Genomic DNA, 16692 nt, shown 5'->3' with positions numbered 1-16692 from the left:
CTTTGGGTGAGATTAGACGGGACACGGGAGTGATACGTGGTGGTTGTTGTTGTGATCGAGTTACGTGTTGTACACTGGATGGATGATTAGTACCACTTATATTCAAATTATTTTAACCCACTAAAAGTGTGGGAATTGTGGATTCGACTTCTAATAAGTCTTATGCTATCATGATGATTGTTTTTATTATTTTCTTTTTTTCATTATATTCTTGTTTATTTTCAAAGGGATATCACTTATTATATTGTTTTTTTTTTTATAAAAAGAAATTATGTAAGACATTTTTTGGCTTATTATTTGCCATATAAGCTCAACTATATATGCATTTCTTATACTAAATACAAAGAATACAAGGCTCCATGTAGAGTTCAGGGTGGTCATAGGATCACCCTAACTTGGAAATAAATTAATTATTATGTGTAAAATTTAAAAAAATTTATGATTTTTTGTCCTTAAAAAAAATTTGGGACTACCCTAATTTTTTCATACTTAACATAATTATACTTTGGACAAAATTTAGTAACAAACTTGGTTGTAGATTAAGACTATAACTCCACTCAATTTTTTTTTTATTGAATGTGAATTTTGGTAAATCTACCATTGGATTAAATTTTTTTTATTAAATCCTCCATACTTGCAAGATTTCAAAAAAATCAAAAATCAATAGCTATGTCATCACTTAAATCTTTAAATTTCAAAATGACTTTTTTGTTGTCTAAAATTATACATATAAAAATAAGACTAAATAGTAAATAACTTCTGATTAACATGAAATTTGACATTGTTTTAAGAACATACAATTTAACATTTAAAATTTCAAAATATGTAAGCATGTTAATTTTTTTAGTGAGAGTTGTAGCAAAAGCCCAAGAAATTTTTTATGAAACTAAAATTTTGAAAAAGATATAATTTGTAACATTGATAATATGACTATCATGCAAAGATTTCAAAATAAGAAAATTCAAAAAGGAAATTGTAAGACTTATGTCTTTGTGTGTTCATGTGTTTTTATTTTTATTTTTTATGATCAATATATGAAGTTCTATTTTTATTAAATTTTGTATAATTTAAGTTTTTTAATGACCACCCTGAAAAATATTCTTGGAGTATTGGAAAAAGGTGAGATCAACATTAAATACACGTGACATCCTAATTGTGTGTTGAATCAATAATCTCACTTTCTAGCCTCCTTTAAAAAAAATTTGAGATGTCATATAATCTAAAAACCGTGAATGATTTTAAATGAATTATTCCTCTATTATAATGATTGTGATGAAAAGGAAATAACAAGTATTTAACACAATCAATATTATTTTGATGTTAGCATCAGGAAAAAGGCCAATGCCAATTACAATATACCTTCTTCTTCTTCCTTTTTTTTTCCCATCCAAAAACATCTCTATTTAGCTTCATTAAAATAATCACATTGATTAAACAAAAACAATAATTTTTGGCAAAAAGAAAGGGGATGAAAAGAAAGGAACAAAAAAAGAGAAGAAAAAGGAAATAAATTTTTAATCAAAGTGCTAAGGTACAGGAAAATAACTCACTCTTGTGAATTCCACTCCCAAAATTATTTTTTTTTTCTTTTGATTTTTCTCAAATTAAAAATTGAGATTCAAATGATAGTTTAGTGGTAATGACATATTTTGTGGTGCATGATGTATATGATTCAAACCTTGCTCCCTTATCTCCCATTATTGATCTATAAAAAAATGGACTATGAAGAAAGATACATCATTCCATTTTTTACATCCTTACGCCCTTTCCTTATTCTTCCTTAAGTTTCTTTCATTTTTCCCTCTCTTTTCTGAACTAAGCATAATGGAGGAGAACGATGGATTTTGATGAGATGCGTGAAAGTTCTTGATTCTTTATAGATTGATAGAGGGATAAACAAACTAAACTAAGCAGAATATTGGAAGTTCAGGATTGTTCATTTAGTTTTGATTTGAATAAGAGTTGATGTTCAACTCATCAACAAATTAGACATGTTTAAGCTTAGTTCATTACTATTTTATTGAACAAGTTCAAGTTTGTTAATCAGCTGCATGAGTAATACATAGAAGCATCAGGTTAACGGGTACTTTTAGAACATTTGTTAATTGTTTATTAGAAAAATTTTGATATTACTTTCATGAAAAATATAAAAAATTATCAAAAAAATTAGTTGCATTTTTCTTTTCCTATAAAAAATTACTAAAATTATTTTCTAAACTAATACCTTAGGGTATTTGTTAACATTTCTCTTATTAAAAAATAATGTGAATATGAGTGGAACTTCTTGTGATAATGCTATAGATGTTTGCTTAGTTACGTAAATTGGGCAAAACCTGTGACTATTGTCTAATAAAAAATTACCCACTAATAACTTATAATAATGATTTTGACAAATTAATAATTATTAAAAGCATGGGACAGAATATTATTTTTAAAAATTAATAATTATTAAAAGCATGGGACAGAGTATTATTTTTAAAACTTAATATTGAATTAACTTCTCAAAGAAAATTATTATTAAAAAAAATATAGAGGAAAATTATTAATTTATAGATACTAAATTAATAGAGGGGCTATATGATTGGTCCCCAATCTATTTCACAAAGAATCTAGCTTATTTTATATTTCTAAAATTCAATCCAAGCTCTTTAATTTTGACAGGTCTCGATTAATTGGGTCTTGATTAATTAGGTCCAGTGCTTTCAGTGCATTGGATTCGCTTAGATTGTGACACGTATTCAAAAATTAACATGTGTCACCATCTCAATTGGTCCAGTACCACTAGACATTGTTCCCAAACTACTCCCAATTTTGACTGGACCAGTCATTTCTAAATAGTCGGCATACTAAATAGATATGCCCACAGAAACGAGAGAAAAAGAACGTAAAAATCTGCTATTGGAGCACACAAATGGTTAATTACTGATCCGAAAAAGTACACGAGTGGTTGGAATAATGCTTTGTTATGTTCATATCAACGATACAAATTTGTCAATAATGAGTTGATCCTTTCAATTAATTGATTTGTAGGCTTTGGCCCACCAATGATGTGGATATCAAAATTCATTATATATAATAAAAAAAAATGTGGATAGCAAAACAAAATTATTGGATTCGTGTATTTGAACTTATTCAAAAAATGGGCATCTCTAAAATACAAAGAAAGAAAACCACTTGATTTGACAAATTTAGTGATTAACTATTCTAATTTCAGAGATAAATCACTAATTACACATGCAATATCTTATCAAAAAAAAAAAAAAAAAATACACTTACAGCATCTCAGTTTCCTAGACATAATTGGTATATCTAAACCACTTTTGGGTTGCTACCATTAATGTTGGTGTTTAACAAATTAAGTACTTAATTATGTGCCACAAATGACAGAAATAGCGCCATGCTTTTATATAAATTAAGGTCATAATTTTTTAACCTTTTTAACAACTTATTAAAGTAATAGATTAATGTAATTAGAATATAATTACTTTCTTGTCGGTCCACTATTAATTGACATCATTTTGTTATACATTTATCAAAATAAAATATGTCAAGAATCGTGAAAATTTTAGTATCCCTCTATTTTTTTTTTTGGGATAAATTAAGCTTTCTTAACAAATTCATTATCAAACAACCTATCAGTTCATATAAAAATTAGGTCACAAAAAAACCTATGAGCACTCATTTTACTATGAGGGTTGTCTTCTTCTTCTTCTCTCTTTTTTGTTTTTGTTTTGCATTTCTACTTAACTAAAACAATGGTACAGGTCTTTTTCCACACGGGTGGTGGCTTGCTCGTGACACTTAATTGTTAATGGAGACATGTTGTTAAAAGCAGAAAAATTGCTGGGCCATGCTAATTTTGCTTGCAGAAAGCATGGAAGCCTTCTTGTACGTTAAGGTTTCTGGTCCAACATATGTCCATGCATATTGTGTTCAACGTGGAACTCTTATGTCCAATTATCCACATATAGGCCATAAAAAAATAAGAGAGAGAAAAAAAAAAAAAAAAAAAAAAATATATATATATATATATATATATATGTACCAACCGAGACTGATTACAACACTTGCTTGCATTATATGCTTGTTTGTAATTTAAGAAAGGCAAAAATTATAGTAAAATTATGGTTTTTTTTTTTGGGAGGGGGGGGGGGTTGGGATTGTGTCCAATGTATTAGTTGCACTGAACATGTTAGAATGTAAACTCGTGTTTACTTTTAGGCACATATCTGTATCTGACGTGTATTGTGTCCTTACTTTAATACATTTTCACAGCACCTGAATTAGCATTAATAGTAAAATTTTAGTGGCAATCTAGGTGGAAAAATCAATTTCCTTGACAAATTTACAGATGATGCCCTGCTTCCATAGCAACACATACACAAACATGAAACAATCAATCAAGTACCATACTGAAAATGGTGGTTGATGATTTAGTGCTTCAATTTAATGCCCTAAAAGATTGACATGAATGGGCCATCAATTAGGGTACCACAAACGTGGTCCAATTTATTCTTGTTATAACTTGTGACTGGTGCTTGTTGATGGATGTGATGGAGTGTAGCGGTTTAGGAGGCGCGTCAATATTTTTCCTTTTAATGTAAGCAAAAATTAAGACATAAATTATCACAACAGTTAATGGAAAATCTTCACACCATATTGGGTTACAAGATCACGCCCATCACAAAATTTCTATAATTAGTGTAATGATAGTAAACACAATTTGTCATTCTTTTCAGACTGCATATCAACCATCTCTTTCAAATCTTGTTAAAGTGAGAATTTTAACACTTAATACAACTTTTTTTAAGCAAGGTTTGTGGTGTAGTTATTTGATACCTTCTTCTTCTTCTTCTTTTTTTTTTTTTTTTTTTTTTTTTTTTTTTTTTAGTTTCAACTTATAGCGTCTGCTTCTGATTATAACTCTTTATTATCAGATCAAGATACCGAGTGATTTTTTGTGTAGGCAATGATTAAACTCCAAATCTCTTATATTTTTTTTATTTGATATTTCTATTGATTAGGGACAATGTAACTATCCCCATCTCTCTCCCTTATATTTATGACCAATTTATGAATCTAATGGGGGCTTTAAAGCATTATGATTTACTTTTGCTAATTAACATACCATTTATACTAACATATTCATTCATGTCACATTGTTTGATGAATGAATTACAATTATGATGAAATCAATCTAATAGGTAATAATTGTCCTTTTATTTTTTTAATTGTTGGTTTTCATTAGTTGGTGACGTAATGGGTCTGTAGTAACCCAATATCCAATTGGCAAACAAGATTACAAATAAGTAGGCATCAATTAGAGCGCATACATAAAGAAATGCTTTCTTTTTTACCTCCCAAAAAAAGAAGCATTTTGTAAACAAACATAAAGAAATGCTGAGTGATCCGAATCTCTTTATTTAAAAGCTAACTTGATTCTTAAGCAACAATGTCATTTTCAACCGAACTTCTTGAAGATTTCTTTAACATTAGACTAATAAAGAAAACAGGATCACCTTCTATTTGCTTTTATATACAAAGAAGAGAAAGAAAAGAAATAATTTGCTGTGTCGTGTTGCATCATATAAGTATTCAACTCACCAATTTGTAGAACAAGCTAGGGCCCTATATATATATGAATGGCCAATGAGATACAGTGTGAATACACGTGTGTTATTAGAATTTAGAAAAGAGAGGACCCCAGATACCCAGTGGGTCATTTCACGAGATCTTATAGATATGAATCATGACAATGGTGGGGTAGTGAGATCAAAGGGCTACAGTAATCACACATGCAAGTTGAGCAATCTTTTGAATCGTCCACTTCTGAGATATGAAGCTTGAATAGCCATCTTTGTGTGAGTAGCATTTATTGGATATTTGGATCACAAGGCCCTGCCAAACAAGTAAAAACATTGCTACATTTGAAGGAGGATCATTCTGTACAAAAATGCATTTCCTTGGTAACCATCATTTTTTTTTTTTGAGAAATTATTGTTGTGTTCATGTGTGTGTACAAATTGGTGATAATTTAAGGAGAAAAAGAAGAACAAATTAAATAACCTTTTCATATGTTGCAAAATAATAGGAGAATACGTTAATATTCACCTCTAAGAGCATTCTCATCAAGTGTGTCAAATGCCAAATATTTGGCATTTGACACACTAAACTCTAAAAAACTACTTTTATCAAGTGTTTTGAATGTTATAACATTTGGCATTGATGAACAGTGCAATCTCAAATTTGAGACCGCACTATTTACAAATGGTAAAATTTATATTATTTTTTTATTCAGGTGGGGCCCGCTTTCTTTTAAAGAAAGAATAAAAATTGAATGAAGTTGTAAAAAAAATGAATAAAAATATTAAAGAAATAATATTTAAATGAAATTGTAAAACAAAATAGAATGTTTGATGTTTGGTATATTGTAAAATGAGGTGTTATAATTGTAAAAATAGTGTTTTGAAATTGTAATTGCTAAAATTTTTACAATTGCTGATGAGAATGCTCTAATGATTTATGAAGCAAATTGATCAAAAAAAATTATGTTTTGGGAGCGTTAGAAAAATGGTTAAGTAATTAAATTTATCATTTTTTTTTATCAATTTAAACTTTTATGACTAGTGATAATTTATTATATTATTAGAGAATTTGATTTTGGGTAATTAAATTTACCCTTTTCTTAGTTTTCTATAACAGTTTATTATTAGAGTTGGTTTAGAATCATGTGAAAGTTACAAAAGTCATACCAAATTGCACACTGATCATCCTAAACAAAACGCATTTTTTTTTGGGAAACCTGAATGATTTGAGAAGTAATTGTGGTGCAAGTACCATGTACATGTGTGTGTACAAAGTTGGTGATAATCTATAGAGAAAAAAAGTAAGTCCCTTAATTTCATCTGTTGCTAAAAAAAAAAAAAAATGTTACATACTTCACCTTACCCTGTAAAATAGTTGGTGTCACACATTAATGATTAATTTGGTCTTGTTGACCAAGAAGGTTTTCATTTTCTTGTGAAAGTTGCAAAAAAGTCGTACCAAATTACACGGGTTTGAGTTCCAACATATATTATAAACCTTGAAGTCGGTGTCTTGTGGTTCAAAGTTGAAAATAATTTGGATCATGCAAGTTTGGTATCAAAAAAAAGATTATGGAAATTGTGGGATTTTATGATTATCTTAGTGTCAAATGGAATTTATTGTCATCTTGCTAAGCAAATGGAGCATTAAACAACAAGTTAATGAAGACTATTATATTTATAGCATCCAAAATTTAATCTTGATTAGTCAATTCGAATTGGTTGCGGTTTCATCCTCAGCAAACAGTGTGGCCCCTCATCATCCCTATATTTTGGCCAAAAATTCCATAATAAGGTCATTTATTACTTTTTAGAACTATTATTATATCTCATCCAAGTCATAATCATACATATATATTTTTTTATAGGAGTCATAATCATATTTTTATTAATCATTTAATAATAGAAAAGAACGTCACGAGAGCCTTACCAATATATATTTAGACTGGATTTTGTGTTGTCTATTGGCTATGATGGAGCCAAGTTACCATCCCATTTTAGCCAAAGCTAGCAAGGTTTAGGTAGTGTTTAACTATCTGACAAAAAAAAAAATTATATTTTTCAATAAAAATAAAAATAATTTCAGAAATGTTCTCACAGAATATCCTCTTTGCCAAAAGAATAATGTAATTTTAATTTTGCATTTTGGTCTCGTATTGGACTATATAAATGCATTTGTTATGGACATTCACCTATGGCTTTAGAGTTGGTGAAATTTTAATTTGTTTATTACGAAAGAAAACAGTTTAATTAGCCATATTATCTTATTTATGGTCCGAGGATTCAAGTCCTTCTCAATCTGAGCATTTGGCCACTAATTTATATGGCTTTGACTGAAAAACAAACAACTCTTACCTTAATAGTTAATACTAATTAGTTCTTTGTTTACAAATTCAGTTCGAATTGGTCATGTATAACTACCATTTTGTTAGTAATACGAAGTTGTTGACAATGGTACGGTATTTATTGGCTGCGGCATATATGAGACAGTGAGATTGTGGACTTTCTCTTGTGACCAACAATGCTTTTTAGTTGTTAGAAATGTTGGCTTGGATTGATATTCAAAATGAGTGTCAAATTGTCAATATATACTATAGCTCGATCCAAACCATTACCAAAATTGTGTATCTCGATTTCTTGCCCTTTACGAAGAGTTTCCTCCTTTGGTTTCTTACTTCAAACAATAATTGTCTCCTTTGTTTGTCCAAAAATAGGGAATGATGACTCATTTTTGCACATCTTTTGAGTGGTATGAGGAAGAATAACACATACAGAAATATCTACAAATTTGGGTTCTAGTTAGTGCTATTGGTAAAGTCTCTGATAGTTAAATAAAAGATTTGAGATTTAATCCTCGCCTATACCAAAAACTGATTGGTGTCTTGATTTGATAATAAAAAGCTATCATCAGAATCGGATACCATAGGTTAAAACTCTCTTAAAAAAAAAAAACTCTACAAATAAGGGCACGTTCGATTGGTTATATTTTTTATTCTTTAGATATTAAAATTACCATGAGTTTAAACCTCTGGCTAATTGAATTATTTATAAAAAGAAAAAGAAAAAGAGACCCATGTGGTTAGTGTTCAATAGGCCCTAAGAAATTAGTTTTAAAAATTCTGATTTCTTTTTTTACAACAAAATCCTAAAAGTTTAAATATAAGTTTATCAAGGTTTAAACAGATCCATGTGGTTAGTATTGTAGGTGAGATCTAATAAGGAAAGTTAAGTAGTTTTATGGAGGCAGAAGATATAAATTTCTTCTTAGTTGAGATTTTAGAATTTATAAATGTAAATTATGGGAATTGAGATTTCCAAACTTTGATAATATTAATCAACTGAACACCCATAAATTCTTGAGAATTTTAATTTTTTACCTTAATTTCCAGCACATCGAACACAACTATGTGAATTAAGTTGTGAATTTAGAATGGTACAAGTGTTCCATGTGAGGTGACAGGCGAACAAACCAGCACATGTATTGGCTCAATATGTCAAGAATATTGCTAATTTTGTAACTTGAATAGAGAAAAATCTTAGCATCATCAAACCCTCGTTGACTCAAGATGTATTGAATTTCTCTCTTTCAACATGAAAGTTAAGTATTTCTTGCAATAAAAAAAATACCACCATGTGAGTATTTCATGAGAGGCATTACGTGACATGTTAGACATTAACAAAAGATCTTTTTATTTTGTAAGTTTGATTCAAATAGAAGAATGTACCGAAGGGGTAAAAAGGAAATTGAGTTTTATATTCTTCATTATGCATTCGAACAATTACAAATATATAATTACAATAATTGATATTTGGACAGTGAATTGGCTCAAATGTTTTCCAATTGTAATTTGTGGAGGTCTTTCAATATTGGCGAGTACAAAAGACAAAGTCAAAGACACAGCCATGACACAAGACGATGACCTACTTACTAGACCTGATAATCAATTAGCTCTATTATTCCCAAGTGACCGTGAGAAATATTAATCTAGGAGTAAATTAATCATCTTGTGCAATGTTAAAGGTTATATTAAAATGAGAAGGTAAGTAAAAGATTCAAAATGACAAGTTTGAAAACAACCACGACACCCAAGCTGATAGGGACTTGGATTTGTTTATGAAAGTCTCTGCATATAAATATACTTTTTCTAAACAGGCAAAAACAGTGAAAAGGATTTTGGAAGGTTTTTATTTTTATTTTTTATATTGAGTCCCACAATTTTTATCATATAAATAACATTCTAGAGGTCTGAGAACCAGCGAACATTGATGAACCTAGCCATCTAGAAGAATTTAATGCCTACCAGCTGTAGGCTGATGTAATGGAAAACTGGAAACATTGGATGAAAGCACCAAAAACATATTCATATAAATATATTTTTTTATTAAATTCTTTATAAAAAAAAAAAAGCTTTCATTCACATCGGAAAGAAGAGCATACATGATAGTATGATACACCTCAGAACTCTCAATCTTATGTATGTTACACAAATTTATCTACATCAAGCTATATAACTCATACACTCTTGAAATTTAATTGAATCCTGTTTATGCCAAAAAAGAAATATATTAGTGAATTGTATCTGATTAAGTTAAATAGTTTTTACAAAATATTTATATTTTGTCAACATCATTGTGATTTATTTTTCCATTATTATTTGACTTTTTTTAGAGATTTTTAACTTATAACGTCCACTCTTGATAATAATTCTTTATCATCAGATTAAGACATCAATCGGTTTTGAATATAGGCGGAAATTGAACTCTAGATTTTTTATTCAACTATTAGAGACTTTACCAATTGAGTTAACTGGAATCCGCGTTATTATCATATGACTTGCAAGTATTTTTAATTCTATTGATAAGAGTCTTATAACTCTTGAAGTGTATACATAGAATGTGAAAGAAACTGATTGGGGAAGATAGAGAGGGCGTTTTTCATGTATATTATATTGTGGGTAAAACCGTAATGGTGTTTGTTTGGTGGAGCTTTTGCTTTATGCTATAAACCTATAATACAGGCCCATATAACCAATAACATGTACGGGTTGGATTGTTAATTGTATTCAGTGGATGCGCATTAGTGAATTCATTGCACTGGTGGGAACGTACATTAAGATTTCTCTTACACAGAGAACGAGATAATTGTACCTCATCAAAATTTAGGTAGGTGATATATATTACAAAATTTATATTATGGATTATGAAAATTTTATATTATTTTGAATTATTAAATCTAAAATCTAAAAAATCTACAATATGTAACAAATCAAAACGATTCACTTTTAGTTGACCTCATAATATGTTTTTGAGATTTCAAAATTTTACCAATCATTATTCTAATATGAATTTTTCTAATTGAGTTTAATTAAATTCTATTCTATATATAATTGATTAGAATTTTGACATCTCATATTTTCTTTAAATTGAAAATGATATATTTTCATATGCAAATACAATCAAAATAAATATGCATGAATAATTATCATAATATTTTTTTTTAAACGAAATAATTATCATAATTATTAAATTTTATATTAAAAAAATAAAAGAAAAAAATCATATATATTAAGCCTTTTCATATATTGCATAGATTACCGACTAGTTATCTACTATTTTCAAAACCTTAAAAGCCAAAGATAACGTGTACCTTTTTTGTCCAAAGATGATAGAAAACAAATATGAGATCACTATCATATATTTTAAACCTTTTTGTACATTGCATAGATTACCGACTAGTTATTTATTTCAAAACCCTAAAAGCCAAAGAGATAGCGTGTGCCTTTTTGGTCCAGAGATGATGGAAAACAAAAATAGGAGCACTTTATCTTGTATTTCTTGTCTTCTAGTAATTTTCCAACAATTTTAACAAAGAAATGGATGCACCAAAATACCACATTTCCGTTTATATAGTCTATACACGTTATAGCTGTCCTGTGCGTGTCAATAGCATCGAGTATGGACCAAATGGACCGCTTTATATATAAGTTATATGTCTCCCACATGGCATGCATGCATGAATGCATGCGTGTGGTCCACATACATTCCACATAAATTGTTTTAGGTCAAGTTGTTTAGATCAAATTATGGGTAAGTCTCATTCAGTATCTTTATGTAAAAAAGTAAAAATATATAAAGCACCTTTCTTTAGCCTGAGAGATTTTGCTGTCCTTGTACTCTTTGGTAGGCATAGCCAACTAACTTTGCGTACTTTCTTACTAGCTATTTGACTTGGTCATGTATTTTCAATATTTAGAACTATAATGACACTATATATCTTTTGTTTTTTGTATAGGAAAACGATCATACATGATCAAATTAAGCTAGGAATAAGCTTCAAGAGATATCTGCCTTTTGGCAAGAAACCAATCCAAGAAAAAGCTGCATTAATGGGACACTTGCAATACAAACCATAAACATCTCATAAATATATTTATCATCTCTCTCACGACGTGTGAGTTATCATTGTGTGAATGTCACATGTTGTGCGAGAGAGTATACATACGTCCGATGCGCAAATACATTTTCTAGTCTAGTCTGAGTGCTTAATTAACATTTCAAGGTTTATAGTATAAAATATTTACTTGACCTAGCTGGGTATATATGCAGATTATTTTCACAATAGAAACTTACCTTATAACCAGAATTCAAATAATTTTTGTATAATTAAGTAGACCCAATTGCCTCCATCAGTTTCCTATATATATGGCTTTCAATCTCTGGCTTTCATAAAAGGGTAGACACTAAAACTTTTACCTAGCTATGTGATTGTGAAACTCACCTTATAACCAGAATTCAAATCATTTTTGTATTATTAAGTAGACCCAACTGCCTTCATCAGTTTCCTATATTTATGGCTTTCTCTGGCTGCTTTCATAAAATGCTAGACACTAAAACTTTTACCTAGCTATGTGATTGTGAAACTTAACTTATAACCAGAATTCAAATCATTTTTGTATTATTAAGTAGACTCAATTGCCTTCATCAGTTTCCTATATATATGGCTTTCAATCTCTGGCTTCCATAAAATGCTAGACACTAAAACTTTTACCTAGCTATGTGATTGTGAAACTTATAAGTTATAACAAGAATTCAAATCATTTTTGTATTATTAAGTAGACCCAATTGTCTTCATCAGTTTCCTATATATATGGCTTTCAACCTCTGGCTTTCATAAAATGGTAGACACTAAAACTTTCACCTAGCTATGTGATTGTGTTTGTAAATCTAAAATCATCTAAATGATAATAATAATATTAATAATAAGAATATGATGATTAAGAGATCAACGGTTGAGAAGATCTAACCGACACCGACTAAACAGTTAATTAAGGATATACGATGAAGCAAAAAAGAAAAGTGGGGGCCATGAATTGAGGGTTATGATAGAGTAAGCAGAAGCATTGAACCTTGATGAAAGCATGATAGTAGGGGCAGCATCATTAATAATATTTTTCTGTTATTAGAGTAAAATGTCATCATTACAGATAGTGGGGGCAAAACTAGCCATGATTCTTGAACAACCATTTTGTGTTCCCTTTGGGAAGCCCTTAATGAAAGTGACATTTATGTAAAACCATTTGCACCCAGATTTTTCTGCACCAGGTTTTGTTTTGGTAGAATCTCAACTGCTCTCACTAACGTGAGTGATGGAGGGGACAGTCCAATATGCGTATGCTTTTTTTTTTTTTTTCCCTCCAAAAATTACTGTGGGTTTTACCCATCCACCTTTGGGTTTGAAATATATGTGTGTACGCGCGCACGAGTGTGATGTTAAGTATACATTCACCCCAATTTGTAAACTTTTTATGCTAAAAATCTCTCTCTGGTTTAGATTTAGGTTCAAATATTAATTCAATACAAAATTGTAGACTAATGTAATGTTGCAAAAGAGTTACATGGTGTAACTCTCTCTCTCATGTGAAAGTTGTGCTGCTTTTTTAGAGAAAGAAAAGTTACAGGCTTCCAGCTTATTGGCATTAGCAAAGTAGCAATTGTTTGATATGGGGTTCCCGCCTTTTATGTGAATAGCTGTTGTGATTAAACAGCTCAATCCCATCATAAGCTCGCACGTGTATGTAATGAGAAATATTTGTTCTCTTTAGAGAAAATTTCAATAAGAAAAGGATAGTTTGACCTTATATAAATAATTCATGATGTCCTAATGCGTTTAATTTCAAAGGTTTTTTTCCCCATAAGAAATGAAAAAAAGGATGCTACTTAATCTAGAGATGGTATCTCATACAATTGCAAAAATGTAAAGTTCTTCTTGAAAAATTCTATATATATATATATATATATATATATACACACGAGCGCGCAACTATGAGACTTGCATATGAAAGAGATATTACATGATATGTAGATTGTGAAAAATAATTTTTGCTATTTACGAATAGATTATGGTTAGGGTGCATTAATATTTTTGTAAGCACACCTTTATGATCAAACATCCCAAACCTACAACTATATTCGTAAAAAAGAAAACAAGTTACAATTATCTTGTATAGATATGATTCGAACTTGTGACTTTACTAAAATTTATAGGCACCGCCACTCTTATCTCCCAATTCTCATAATAATAATAATAATAATTAGGTGGAGAACGGGACCAATAGGGACCAAAAATGCACATTAATGGTCTAGTGTTAGGTAATGTAGAGGCAAGGCAGTGTGTTCTTGTGCATGAGGTGGATTGATCACTCATTTCATTATCAAACTTTGTTCTTGTTTTTTACTTTTGCCATCATGATTGTAGTGGAAATGGACCAACATTTGGGCCATCCCTATGAACTACAGGATATAGATGAGAGAGAGAGAGAGAGAGAGAGAGAGAGAGAGAGAGAACATTAAATGATAAAAGTACTACTAAAGAAATTAGCATTAATCCTATGTGATGCATAGTATTGTTTTTCTATACCAATTTGGTAATTTTGTGTATTTTTTTTAAGTGTAAGTTGCTTAACCTAACAAAAATAAAAAATAATAAAAAGTTAGTATAATGTAAATAGAGATTGCCAAGTCACTTGAATTTATGTTCTTAATTAAATATACTAAAATGCTAAATAATTTGCATATTTAAAAGAGCCTTTTCAGTATGGATTGTAAATTAAATGTGTATATACTATATAGGGATTAAATTAAAAGTAACAACTAGCCGAGTTGCAGTATTTGTTCTGTACTTTTTTTAACTAGACACAATAAAATTTTGATACAATAGCCTTAATAATTATTAAAAAAAAAAAAAGATAATTGATTTATTTTATAGTTATTAAGTACAGTCATTCTAAGGACAAACCTAAAAGAATATTAATGAGATTAATCAATGAGTCGCTAATATATAAGTACTATATTATTATTTCAGAAAAAAAAGTACTAAAGTATTATCATATTAACTGTCCTCTTTAGATAAGAATTAAAACACGCACACAAAACTTATGTGAAGTAAGTTCAAGCCTTTGCATTATCACGTTTCGTACAATGAACAATTTAAAGATTAGCTTTGGGTACTCAAATATTAAAGAAATAAGCAAACTTTTAAATCAAGTCTAATCTAACTTTTTATCTGTTTGAAAGTGGTGTTGGTTGCTCGATCTGCTGAACTATAGGGATCTAGAGACTCTAGGTGATAGGTGAGTTATTCATGTCAATGTGACACTGAGAAAGATAAGCTTTGAAAGCTACTTTCTTTTGTGAAAGGAATCATATTCCAAGGCATTTTACAGTGTACAATTTCCCAAGAATGTTAGGCCAGTTTCAATCCACTTTAAATGGCAAACACATATTTCCAGGGTTCCCAAAGAATTTTAAATGGGGATCCATGGAATCACTTTCACAAAACAAAGCATATAATTAAAAAAGAAAATGCCTTTCTTCAAAATAAAAAAAGGTTTTAATAACATTAATAGCTAGCTCAAGCAAATGAATAAAACTCTAGACAAAGATAGGTTCATCTGGGGTAACAACTATGCCAAGTTATGTTAAGTTTTAAATAGGAGTCTAATCTTTATTGGTAAAAGTTCATTTTGACAAGGAGATTGATGTTAACTGCGCTGCTACCAAGTGAAAAAGGGGTTGGATCAATTACCTTTAATTACGTCAATTGGAGATGACCCTACTAATTAGATTCAAATCAATGTTCTTGGGGTTTTGTTGAGAAAAAAAAAGGGACTCCTTTAAAAGTGTAGGGCATGGAAGTTAATAGTAGTTGATAACTAAACACTTTCTTTGCTTTGAGAGAGAGAGAGAGAGAGATTCACCTTATTGCCTAAATGTATGGATGACTATAGGTCACTATATGCGAATATTGGGTTTTGATGTAATCATGAATGCTTGGATGGAAGATGTGTCGGAATTCTTAGCTTTAGTGCTTGTTTAGAATAACTTATTTCTATTGATTTACTTTGCTTCAAAAATAAGTTGGGAAAAAGTACAATTGTACCTTTAAAGAGTGAGGCTTTGTTAACTATAAATTTTCTATTATTGTGGGAAAACAAAGAGATGTTACAAATAAAATACTTGATTGAGATGCGGTCATTTCTATTAGTGTGCTTATTTGATATAACTTAACTTTATTGATTTATTTATACAAATAACTTGGACAAAAGTACAATTGTATTTTTAAAAAGTGAGACTTTGAAAAGTTATAAATTCTCTTCGTAGTGGGAAAACAGAGAGATGTAACAAATAGAATACTTGATTGAGATGTGGTCATTTCTATTTAGTGCTCCTTTGGTATAACTTCTTTTTATTGATTTATTTTGCTTCAAAAATAAATTGTATAGAAGTACAATTATACCTTCAAAAAAGTGAGATTTAAAAAAATTGTACATTCTCTCTTCAGGTGAAAAAAATAGAGGGATGAAAGTGAAACAAAATCTTCTAAATTTCCATAAAATCAATCTCTTTTATAAAAAAAAAAAAATCATATTAGAATGATATGTGGTCATTTTTGGATAAACGTTGTATCCAAGTGACGTCCAAGACTCGAGTGCACTGGACAGCCAAAAATTCTTCATACCAAATTGGTTGCACTATGGACCTTCAATCAAAGTGGTTCATCCACCCTTACTTTTTAAAGATCTATTCATACTGGACAGGCTAAGCCCAG

Source organism: Castanea sativa, chromosome 3, assembly GCF_040712315.1.
Source record: "Castanea sativa cultivar Marrone di Chiusa Pesio chromosome 3, ASM4071231v1".
Lineage (NCBI taxonomy): Eukaryota > Viridiplantae > Streptophyta > Magnoliopsida > Fagales > Fagaceae > Castanea > Castanea sativa.
This window is presented reverse-complemented; position numbering follows the sequence as displayed.